Source organism: Molossus molossus, unplaced genomic scaffold (assembly GCF_014108415.1).
Source record: "Molossus molossus isolate mMolMol1 unplaced genomic scaffold, mMolMol1.p scaffold_m16_p_4, whole genome shotgun sequence".
NCBI lineage: Eukaryota > Metazoa > Chordata > Mammalia > Chiroptera > Molossidae > Molossus > Molossus molossus.
The window spans coordinates 126,594,578-126,606,926 of NW_023425377.1; the positions used below are offsets into that span (position 1 = coordinate 126,594,578).

At 56.4% G+C, this 12,349-nt stretch overlaps 1 pseudogene; it reads right to left on the reverse strand.

The window, feature by feature from the left end:
- LOC118615818 overlaps positions 1-12,349 on the reverse strand; it is a 50,829-nt pseudogene that overhangs the window by 21,462 nt on the left and 17,018 nt on the right.

Genomic DNA, 12,349 nt, shown 5'->3' on the forward strand with positions numbered 1-12,349 from the left:
CATTATGATTTCAGGTTAAAAACAAGGTGTTAAACTGCAGGAACACTGCCTGTCTTTCCAGTGGCTAACGTTTGGTGATGTGTTAGAGTGGTTAAGATAAACAGAGCCCTGGCCAGTTGGCTCAGTTGGTTGGAGTGTCACCCATTGTCCTGCACACCAAAAGGTGGTGGGTTGGATTTCTGGTCAGGGTACATGCCCAGGCTGTGGGTTTGATCCCCAGTCAGGGTGCATGTGGGAGGCAAGCGATTGATGTTTCTCTCTCTCTCTCTCCCTTCCTCTAAGACATAAAAAACAAGGTAAGATGTAAAAAATGTGTGTTATGTGTGGTGATAATTCCACAGCCACCAACTTGAACCTACTAGACTGTGTACTTGTGTCTCATTGGGGTTGTCTGTGTGCTCGGGGGGATTAGCTCCAGTTCACAGCTGAATGAACTGAGCATGGAGTTCAGAGCTCATGTCAGTCAGTCTGTGAACTGTACTGAGCTCTGCCCAGGGCGTCACGGTGCCATCAGCTGTTGGTAAGTCCAGCAGCATCTACGACCCTGATTGACAGCACACCCTGAGACAGACGGCTGATTGACAGCACACCCTGGGACAGACGGCTGATTGACAGCACACCCTGAGACAGACGGCTGATTGACAGCACACCCTGAGGCAGACGGCTGACTGACAGCACACCCTGAGACAGACGGCTGATTGACAGCACACCCTGAGACAGACGGCTGATTGACAGCACACCCTGAGACAGACGGCTGATTGACAGCACACCCTGAGACAGACGGCTGACTGACAGCACACCCTGAAACAGATGCCTGATTGACAGCACACCCTGAGACAGACGGCTGATTGACAGCACACCCTGAGACAGACGGCTGATTGACAGCACACCCTGAGACAGACGGCTGATTGACAGCACACCCTGAGGCAGACGGCTGATTGACAGCACACCCTGAGGCAGACGGCTGATTGACAGCACACCCTGGGACAGACGGCTGATTGACAGCACACCCTGAGACAGACGGCTGATTGACAGCACACCCTGAGACAGGCGGCTGATTGACAGCACACCCTGGGACAGACGGCTGATTGACAGCACACCCTGGGACAGACGGCTGATTGACAGCACACCCGGTGACAGACGGCTGATTGACAGCATACCCTGAGGCAGATGGCTGATTGACAGCACACCCTGAGGCAGACGGCTGATTGACAGCACACCCTGAGGCAGACGGCTGATTGACAGCACACCCTGGGACAGACGGCTGATTGACAGCACACCCTGGGACAGATGGCTGATTGACAGCACACCCTGAGACAGACGGCTGATTGACAGCACACCCTGAGGCAGACGGCTGATTGACAGCACACCCTGGGACAGACGGCTGATTGACAGCACACCCTGGGACAGATGGCTGATTGACAGCACACCCTGGGACAGACGGCTGATTGACAGCACACCCTGAGACAGACGGCTGATTGACAGCACACCCTGAGACAGACGGCTGATTGACAGCACACCCTGAGGCAGACGGCTGATTGACAGCACACCCTGAGACAGACGGCTGATTGACAGCACACCCTGAAACAGATGCCTGATTGACAGCACACCCTGAAACAGATGCCTGATTGACAGCACACCCTGAGACAGACGGCTGATTGACAGCACACCCTGGGACAGATGGCTGATTGACAGCACACCCTGAGACAGACGCCTGGAACCTACCCCCACCCCACCACACTCCAGCTGTGTGAGCTTCTTAAGTGTCTCAGCCATTCTGTGCCTCGGTTTCCTCATCTGTAAAAGGGGGATAACAATTGTACCTACCCCGTGGGGTAGTTGTGAGGATTAAATGGGGTAACATAAGTAAAGAAGCCCCGGTTCGACACAGTAACTACTGTGAACTTATTTGCTAAGATTATTCTTTCCCCAGATCATGGAGTGGGCGATTCAAGTTCACAGTATGTTGCTGCAATTCAAGGCATTTGAGAGTATCCGCTTTGAAAACCTGGTTCCCCCGGAAGAGTCTCAGATGCTCCATTTATGGGACATTGTCTCGTAAGCTCAGGGATTCTGCCTTGTCCAAAGTCATTCCCGAGTGACGTTTTGAAAGCTGCCCAGATTCCGCAGCCGCTGGAGTGCCCAAGGTCAGAAGGCAGACGCCAGTTTGATCTTTCCTCATCTGTCCTTGGAGATGGGCACGTGTTCAAGGCGGACACCCACCCCGCTGTCCGTCTCCTCACCCTTCAGCCAACTGCGTCTGCCCACCGACCCTCATGCCCCTAAAACCAGCCCACGGCGGAAGCCCCGCGGAACTCAGAGTTCCCGGACTTCTCCTGGGCACAGAGAGCTGGCCCACTGGGGAGCAGGACTCCATTTCAATAGGGAAGAAGTGGTTTCTCAAATCCACTAACATTTCCTAAATACACGCTCTCACCCCCGTCCCGCCCCCACCCAAGATGCCTTCACTTTTTAGATCTGGATTATCTTACAGAACTGCCAGATAAGTGTGGTGGGGTAATCGACACACCAATTCTTGCACCAGCCTTACCTGCCAGAGAGGGTCTCTCCGCTCCGGGAAGAGCTCAAAGTACTTGCGGGCCAGCTGCACGGGCGCAGGGTCTGCAGTCTCATGTTGGTCCAGCTCTGCACGGACTTGGCCAGGTTCACAAAGGTGCACGACCCCAGCCGGTCATTCCCGCAGTTGGACGGTGGGTCATGAAAGTGCTGATGTGGGAAGGCAAACGCACTCGGTGAACATGTCCGAGCCCTGGGGCAGAGCCGGCGCCCCGAGGCCAGTCCTTTCCCACGTCACCTTGGCGCAGGGCCATTCGCGACCCCCCGGGACTCTGGACAGACCCCAACACTCTCATGGTAATGCAGCTGGAGGACATGTGCTCAGCAAGATGGGATGAGCGTTTTCTCTGAGATTTTAATTCGTTTCATAACGAGTGAGTCCGGCACCACACACCCACGGGGGTGGGTTTGGAAGGAGGCTGGATAACTGATCCTGGGGTCACACATGACAGCCACGTGTCACGCCAACTCCTCACACTTGGAGCTATGGGGCCTGGGAAGGCGGAATGTTGTCATTTCAGTTTACTTAACTGGGCCTGTCATGTGGGTATAAACAGTCCATGAACCGTGACCGTCAGCATCGACGGAATGCTCTCTGGTTTGTGCTTCTTAGAGGACAAACCGACAAGAGACGAGGGAGTGAATTTTTACTGAGATACCCCTTAATTATGTTCTGTCTATAAGCCTCTCAAACCCTTCCCACACTCATCGGATCTCCTATTCTCAACACCAAACACCTCCTTTAGGGAAAGTCTTCAAGCCCGGCAGGGGTGGCTCAGTGATTGAGCATCGACCCTGCACTAAGAGGTCACCGGTTCGATTCCCGGTCAGGGCACATGCCCAGGTTGTGGGCCCGATCCCCAGTGGGGGGCGTGTAGGAGGCAGCCAGTCAATGCTCTTGCTCATCGATGTTTCCATCTCTCTCTCCCTCTCTCTCTAAAATCAATAAAGAAAAAAATTATAAAAGAAAAGTCTCCGTGGCTTGGCTCGGTAAAACCAACTCACCCGCGGAAGCAGCTGCCCCGTTGTACCCGTGCACGAAAAGCAAGCACCCCATCCTATTCACGACAAGTGTGAATTCCGTAGGTTCGATTAAATTGGTCTGCGACGGAGAACGGGCATTTCTAAGTGTAGCGGCCGCCTTTGCTGGTTGGAGTCGACGGTCGGGAGGAATCCGGCGTGATCCCCAATGGCGGAGAAAACCGCGGTGGCGTTCACACCGCCACAGAAAAGGTCATGAAAATAATCCCCGTGATAACAGTGCTTCCTTCGAACACACAGTGCCACGTGAGCGACTAGTGATGATGGTTATTATAATCAGCATCATCATAGATAGAACAGGTTCATTCATTAAGAGAGAAAAGAGCCCTGGCCGGTTTGGCTCAGCGGTTAGAGCATCGGCCTGAGGTCTGGAGAGGTCCGGGTTCAGCTCCCGCTAAGGGCATGTACCTCGGTTGCAGTTTGTCCCCGGCCCTGGTTGGTCGTGTGGGTGGCAGCCACTCGATGTGTCCCTTTCACGTCGATGTTTCTCTCTCTCTGTTCCTCTCTCTCCCTCCCACTCTACCTGAACAAAAAATGGAAAAATGTCCTCGGGTGAGGATAAAAAAAAAAAGAGAGAAAATAAATAGTCGAGAAAATGTGCTGACGCCCAGCGGCAGAGGGAAGGGGAGGGATATATAATGAGCGCGATGAACCTTTAGATGCTGTTACTTACCGACGGGACTAAGGAGGCACTGAGACCCCGTATCCCGGGGAGCAGACCTGCCGCGGCCCACGGCAAGGGGCCCACTGTGACCCAGAACTTCACTGTTTCTGTTCACTCTGCCGAGCGTGCGCGAAACCTCAGAGCCTCCACACAAAGTCCCTTGAGGCTGATTTAAAATAGCTACCAGCAGAATTTGATAAGTAAGATTTTTACCATTTTGGGTACTTCTAAAAAAAAACAAACAACAAAAAACACACAAGACTTAAAATTCTGGATTTTTTTTAAATAGTAGCTTCATTTCTCTTACGTTCCCCTGTCCTCATCACCTTCAAAATGTATTAAAACAAGTCGGCTGAGGAGAGATGAAAGAAACTCGCACTTAAATTTGATGTTCTTTCCTACTGTCAGTCAGAGGCCGTCTTTTTTCATCGGCTTTTTTTTGCCACATTTGTGATGAGCTCGGTAACTGTAGCAAAAGGACACCCCCCACCAGAGAGGGGATGAGCTCAAGGTGGACCCCAGCGACCCGCTGCAGGCCCCCCGCTGCCGGTGTGTCCCTCGCCCTCCCGCCGACTGCAGTCGCACCCCGACCATACACACACACACACCTCGTTAGCCGGCAGTTCAAATTTCTTGCTTTATTTTTATGAAAAATTTATCAATCAATCTGTGTCTATATTTCACTTGAACAATGTCTGCATTGGACAGAACATGAGGAGCTGGAAGTTACCATGTGGCTCTGTGAAACTAGACATTTGACCCCCCTTTCTATTTCCGTACACGCAGAAAACACTCCACGCCGTGCCGCTGGACGCCGGCGTGGCTTCTGTGACGCGACAGGGCGGACAGGAAGCGGCTCTTCCTGGGACTGAACCTGCCGGGCAGGGGCCGAGGGACCACTGTGGGAGAAGGGCCCCGGGCCTCCAGCCCCGCACCCTGTCCCGGGCTCCAGCTCTGTCTCTGGGGCTCTCCTTTGCCAGACGCAAGGTGCCACCAGCAGAGTCAGGGCTGGGACAGCATGTCGCCTCTCGCCGCTCTCAGAACTTGGGGTGCAGCCCGGGACTCGCCGTGTCTGTTCCTAAAGACGTACGAGCCCACAGAGGGAGGGTGACGGGCCAGGACACAGAACACTTCCATTGCCTTGTCACCTTTTCTTTTTCTTTTGACGAATCACGACATTCTCTCTGTGCGAGGGAAACTATACGTGTTCTGGTGAACATGAAGTCTCTCCGCGTCTGTATTTCATCCGCAAGACAAGCAACAGGCCGGGTGAGAGCAGGTCCCTCACGAGACTGTTTCGGTTCCGACAGAGCTTGATTCCAGACAGTGCTCCCCCCTCACCTCTGTTCTGACCTGTGACAACTATCGCGTCACTTCAGTTCTGATCATTCCTCACCTGCAGCAGTTTCTGCACGGGACAGAGGGAAACCAAGAAGCAGGGTGGGAAGGTTACCAGGCCAGAAGTAGGTATTAGTCTTCCCCCGCAGAGGATGCTTTATAATCGAAGAGTGCTTCGAATGGGGTCTTCGTGTTTGTTCGTTTGCTTTTAAAAGGACGGACTGTATCGAAAGGAAGGATCTCTGCTGTACGTGCAGAATCCGACGAGAAGGAACATCAAGACAAGTTACAGTTGCGTTTCCACAACAGTTTTGCTAAAAGCCCACCCTAGTTAAGTAGTTGTCACCAAAAGGACGAACTAGCTGCTTACCACTCGGATCACTGGAAGCCCCGCCCCAGAGCGACATGGGGTGTTGGCTCCATTTCCGGCCCCGCCCCCGAGGCTGCGGTTCCAGGGCCGGGGCGGCGTCTGCCAGGGGTGAGGAGCCAACCGTCCCGGTGCAGACGCAGGCGGCGGCAGAGTTGCTCTGTGTCATCTGAGGGTGGCGGGGAGGCCGAGGAACCGGATGTTTCCAGAGGTCACCGTGCTGTAGCCCCTGCCTTTCCCCCGATCTTCACCCCTCTCCACCGTCTACTCCCACAGATGCCCCCGAATGTGCACTTGTGGTTTCTCCCACCCTAACACCGCCTGCCTCTCTCCCGTCCAGGCCTTTCCCAGGGCTCGGCGGCCCCTCTGTGTCTCCACCGCGTCTCGCATGGTCTCGGGAGGACTCCTGAGATGAGGTGTCTCGATGTGTTCACGGTCCTCCTGCTGGACTATGGGCAGGAGCAGGAGCGCGAGTCCGTGGATGGGGGCAGTTCACCCGGGGCTCTGAGGGGCACTGCCCCCTGCAGGTCGGCCGCGGCGTTTCGTGCCACGTGACCCCACCTGGGCCACTTTGGGTGCTAGACTACCTTTGTCTCTCTCTTTTTTTTTTTTTATCATTCTCACCCGAGGACATTTTTCCATTTTTTGTTCAGGTAGAGTGGGAGGGAGAGAGAGGAAGAGAGAGAGAGAGAAACATTGATGTGAAAGGGACACATCGAGTGGCGGCCACCCGCACGACCAACCAGGGCCGGGGACAAACTGCAACTGAGGTACGTGCCCTTAGCGGGAACCGAACCCGGGTCTCTCGGGACCGCAGGCCGACGCTCTAACCGCTGAGCCAAACTGGCCAGGGCTGTTTTTGTGTTTTCTTAGCAGAAACTGTTTTGCTTGCGTTCTGAGACACTCTCTCACGGCGTAATGGAGGTGTAGAGAAACAGGAAATTAAACCACCTGTCGGTGTTTAAAGTAACCGAAATAAACCCGACAGCATTGTAAAACATCCTTCAAGCAAACCCGCAAGGAAATCCGACTTGGGCTCACATGTGAATGAGTTAATTGAGGTAGACCAGAAGACCAGCTTCGCGCGGACCGTTTCAATCAGCAGCGTCTGCGTGTAAAGCTGAGTTCGACCTAACGCGAGGAAGGTTGACATCCCAAACAACTATATTTACTTTGTGAATAATAGCAGTAATAATAATAAAACCCAGGTAGGTTTTCAAAATGTAGTGACTAATTGCGATCAAGTTTCGAAATATCCAAAACCCCTGAAAATGTTCTTTGTACCCACGTGCCTTCGACGGCCCTGTGATAAGGTGATTAGTAAGGTGCTGAATGGTTCTGGGCGCACCAGTTTGGCGGGAATTTATGTAGAGAGGAGAGGCGCACAGACGAGGAGCGAGGTGCTGAGATGAGCCCGGCCAGGCCCCCCTCAGGGCCCTGCACCTGCACGGAGCCCACAGGCCACGGGTGTCTGGCTGCAGCCTCCGGCCTGGGTTCCTCAGTGTCTCTGTGCTTCCGACCTTCCCCGCCACCGTCAGACAGACACTTACCCCCCTTTTTGAAAAATAGTGCAGAAAAGTGATTTTTGGATTCTTTAAAGCAAGTACCATGGCACAGTCCCGCCTCGGCCACCCCCTCCTTCTGTCCTGAGTCCCCTCCCGTCGCCACAGCTCAGGGGCTTCACTGTCTCCTCAGTTTTCCATTTTCCACGTTCAGCTCACCCCCCCCAAGAGCACCCCCGCCACCGAGTTCGCAGCCACGTTCTCCTCCCCAAACTGCAAGCTGACAGCGTGCGACCCAGTCCCAAATCACATGTTATTTGGCTCAGTCTCCTCTTTTTTCAGATGTTAGTTTTATATCTCCGACGGCAAAACGTAGGATGTGTACAGGGAAGGGTCATGGACGATGGGCTTCCTGATTCTGTCCAGTTCTCTCCGGTGCAGAACTCATGTTGGGGGCTTAACAAGCGTCTCTCTTTTTTTTTTTTAATCCTCATCCGAGGACATTTTTCCATTTTTTGTACAGACAGAGTGGGAGGGAGAGAGAGGAAGAGAGAGAGAGAGAAACATTGACGTGAAGGGACACATCGAGTGGCTGCCACCCGCACAACCAACCGGGGCCGGGGACAAACTGCAACCGAGGTACGTGCCCTTAGCGGGAACCGAACCCGGGTCTCTCCGGACCGCAGGCGGACGCTCTAACCGCTGAGCCAAACCGGCCAGGGCAACAAGCGTCTCTTAAAGCGGCCTTTCTCCACCAGTTCATCGACAGAGGGCCACCCGGACAACATGAGAACATGACTGACTGCGGTTCTGCAGCACACAGCTCGGGCCTGCGTACACGCGTGGAGAGAGTGGGCTGGCCGCACGCGTCTGCTGGTCCCGGCGTCGCTGCCCAGTTCTCCCGGGCCGGCGGGGCTGAGCCGATGTCCTCAGGGCCCAACTGGAAGGCCAGACGGCACGCGAGCTTGCCCACGATCACCTCTCCTCCCGAGAACGTCTGGCTCTCCGTCTGAGCACCCAGCTACGGATGCTTCGCGGAGGGACCTACGCCCCGTGGTTTCAGAAGAAACACCCGAACAAGTTCACAATGTTCAATTCACGCGTGGAGCATCTCAAAATGTGCAGCAACAGGTGTGCGCACAGGTTTTCAAATTTTCCCTTCAAGACTTAGATTCCAGAATGAAAACTTGAGTCATGAAATGGGAGAGGCTGTATTCCGGGGATGCTGTAACACGTCCCAGAGTCGTGACCGGCCGTGGCACCCCGTTACGGGAGCCCGTGACGCAGGTCCCACCCCACACTGCCGGGGAGGGTGCGGATTTGCACCGGGATGCACTTGGGCTAAGGAAGGACACGATGTGGGGGGAAGCGCAGGCCGGCTGCCAGCCGCTGACCCTCGCGGTTCAGCCACGGGACAGACAGACGCTCGCTGTGCACGAACAGCCCACGTGTGTGGGAGTCTCTTCTCCCAGAGGCTGTGGTTCAGGATGGCTGTCCACTCCCGCCACCCGGTCCAGGCCGAGGACGAGCCGTCCGTGCCTCCTCCGGGGCAGCGAGGGGCGGGACGCCTGAGGTCGTCACAGCGGCTGCCCCCCCCTTCCCCCCCGTGAAGCGCCGAGCTCATGCCCCCAGGGTGTGGTTTTCAGCCGGAAACCATCCTCCCCCTTTGTGACAGGAGAGACGGAGGGAGAACCATCCTCCCCCTTTGTGACAGGAGGGAGAAAAGACTGTCCCAAAGCTCCGCCTAGTAACGCAGAGGACGGAGGGTGACGGCACTCGGAACCAGAGGAGGCGGTGAAGGAGGTGACGCCTGTTGGCTGACGGGCACCACTGCGTGGCAGGCGTGAGCCCCGGACAAGACAGCTGGGAAATGAAGGGCAGGAAGCGACGTCTGGTCTCAGGGTTCGGGGTGCTGAGTGGCTGGTCCTGGCCTGCACTGGGGGGAGGACGCCGGGGCCGTGGAGGGTCCTTCCTCCGGGGAGGCAGGCGAGCCGGGAATGGGCCGGGGCGTGGGCAGGACACTCGGTCTGAGGTGAGGGAGCGGGCATCAGGGCATGGGCTTCAGCGCTTCCCCTCATGGGGGCCGTGGCAGCTTGCGAAGGGGACACGTGTCATCACGGCAGAGGAAACGGCAGGTTCCCGTGACCATGGGAAGCAGGTGGGAGGAGGCCGAGGAGAGTGATTCTCACAGGGGCCTGAGCGAGCTGAGGGGACCCCCCCCCGGGGGCACGAGGGCGGAGAGGGTCCCTCCTAGGCCCAGGGAGTCCAGAGGGTGAATCACCAGAATGTGCTGCGCTCAGAGGTCTGGGGACGTGGCTCCCAGGCTCCGTGCTGGGAGCTGTGGGGGATCAGAGCTCAGCACAGGGGTGCGTCCGACAGGCGTGTGGACCTCAGGGGGCCACTGGGCTGCTGACGCTCCCGGTCCTGCCGGGCGGCCCTGGCGGTCGGCACGAGGAGGCCTGGTTCCTCATGTGGCCCGCGGGTCTGAATTTCCCATCCGTGTCTGTACACTTGGAACAGGACGGTGCGTTCCCGCCTACACGGCCACGAGACCTCATTCCTCTTGCACATACTAATAGGCATCATTTGCACATTTCCTGTGCAGACAGATGCTTTCTATATTTTTAAAGCTTGAGTTCCTTTTCCCTCCTCTGACTGCTCTGGGAGCTGGGAACTGACATGATTTTCATACCAAGTTTAGAACAACATATGGCCGGGCCTCGGCGGGTCTGTCCGCCGGAAGCGGAGCTGGGCTCCTGAGCACCGTTACCGGCAGCCCGGAGCGAAGCCACACAGGTCAGCCCGATGCAAGCTCGCCCTCGGTCAGAGCGAGCGAAGCCACACAGGTCAGCCCGATGCGAGCTCCGCCCTCGGTCAGAGCGAGCGAAGCCACACAGGTCAGCCCGATGCGAGCTCCGCCCTCGGTCAGAGCGAGCGAAGCCACACAGGTCAGCCCGATGCGAGCTCGCCCTCGGTCAGAGCGAGCGAAGCCACACAGGTCAGCCCGATGCGAGCTCCGCCCTCGGTCAGAGCGAGCGAAGCCACACAGGTCAGCCCGATGCGAGCTCCGCCCTCGGTCAGAGCGAGCGAAGCCACACAGGTCAGCCCGATGCGAGCTCCGCCCTCGGTCAGAGCGAGCGAAGCCACACAGGTCAGCCCGATGCGAGCTCCGCCCTCGGTCAGAGCGAGCGAAGCCACACAGGTCAGCCCGATGCGAGCTCCGCCCTCGGTCAGAGCGCCGTGCAGGGCGCTGCCCTCTCCGCCTCGGCTGCATCTCCAAGCGGCTCCACACGCGCCGCCGCTGAGCAGTGGCCAAGGAGCTTTTCCTTCGATGCGCGGAGACAGGTTCTGACCGGGCCTCGTCCACTCTGAGGGCCCTCGGCGGAGCCCAGGTGTTTGTAAGTCTCCACTGGGTTCTTAGGGACACGAGACGGACAAAACCCTCGACAGCCGCTCGGCGGTGCTGCGCCCCGCAGGACAGAGCCAGGGGCCCTGTGCGGACCTTCAGGCCTGGCACGGCCCCGGGCTGCGGGCGGTGGGGACCGGGTGGCTGCAGGGACGGCCTGGGCGTGGCCCGAAGTGGCAGTCCTGCCGGGAAGGACTTCCTTCCACAGGGTCGGTGACCGTGCTTCCCGAGTCCTGGGTGTGTTGCCGCAGGAGTTTCTTCTCTGGCCGGAAGGAGGGGTTACCCATGTGAGTGTGTCTCCGGTGGCTGCCCAGGTTCTGTGTCTCCTCCTCTCGTAGTCTGATGTGTGTCCCCAGTGTGTCCTCAGGGTGGGAGGCCAGGCGGAGGGTGCGGCTGGCTTCCGTGTGAGAACGAGGCTCGTCTGCCCACCGCGCGACAGAGGACAGAATGAGGGCCTCTCTCTCGCCTTCTGTTTCTCTTGGCCAAACGTTGGGGCTGGCGCCCGGCTCCTCACCTGTGGTGTAGGCGTGCCGGTGGCCCCGTAAGGTAACGCACACACAGGTGGCACTGCCAGGTGCTGGGTGAAACGCCGGGCGGCCAGGAGCCCCTCTGCCCCCTCCCACCCTCGCCGGGCCCTTCTGCTCTGGCCCAGTCCCTGCGGTCGTCCAGGGGGACGGCGGACTCACGGGGGTGGACATACGAGGAGCGTACATTTCCGCCCGGTGGAGTGTGCTCACATTTTAAAATGCGAAGAAAGAGGTGCGTTAGATACTCAAAGAGGATTGTTGAGTGGATCCCTGACAGCATACTTAGTCTTAAGAGAGTGTGTATGGTTTCTACTGAATGTCTATCATTTCCCCAACACTGCAGAGTCAAAAGACCTCAAGTCAAACCATCCCGTGGGGGTGGGGGGCCTTCTTCCTGGGAAACTGGACTAAGTACCCTTGCAGACCAGCTCACGTGGTGACTGTGACAGTGTCCGATGACCCATTCCAGGAAGCTAAGCAAATACTTTTGAAAGTTAAAAAAATTTTATATAATATGAATCCTCGTTAGACTGGCTTGGTCCTGCTTGGCTAATAAGAACTGTCATGGTAGTTTTCCCTCCTTATTAAATATAGGATGGGGAGGGGGTTGGGAGGAAGGTGTCAGTGTGGGGTGAGGAGAAACATCTGTAAAAACTAAATAAATAAATTTTAAAATATGGGATGGCAACTCATTAAGGAAAACTTGTAAAACACAGAAAAGCAGAAAGGTGGGGGGGGGGGGGGACAACCCCAGTTCTCAACATCCAACAATGCATTTCCTTTCAGCATTTTTATGTACAGTTTTTTAAACAGAATTACGATGCTCCATATATAACGTGGCATCCTGTTCGCACATAGCATCTCATGCCATCGCCAAAGTGTCAAAGGCACACGTTCTAAAACCTTCGGAACAATCTGAGCGGCACA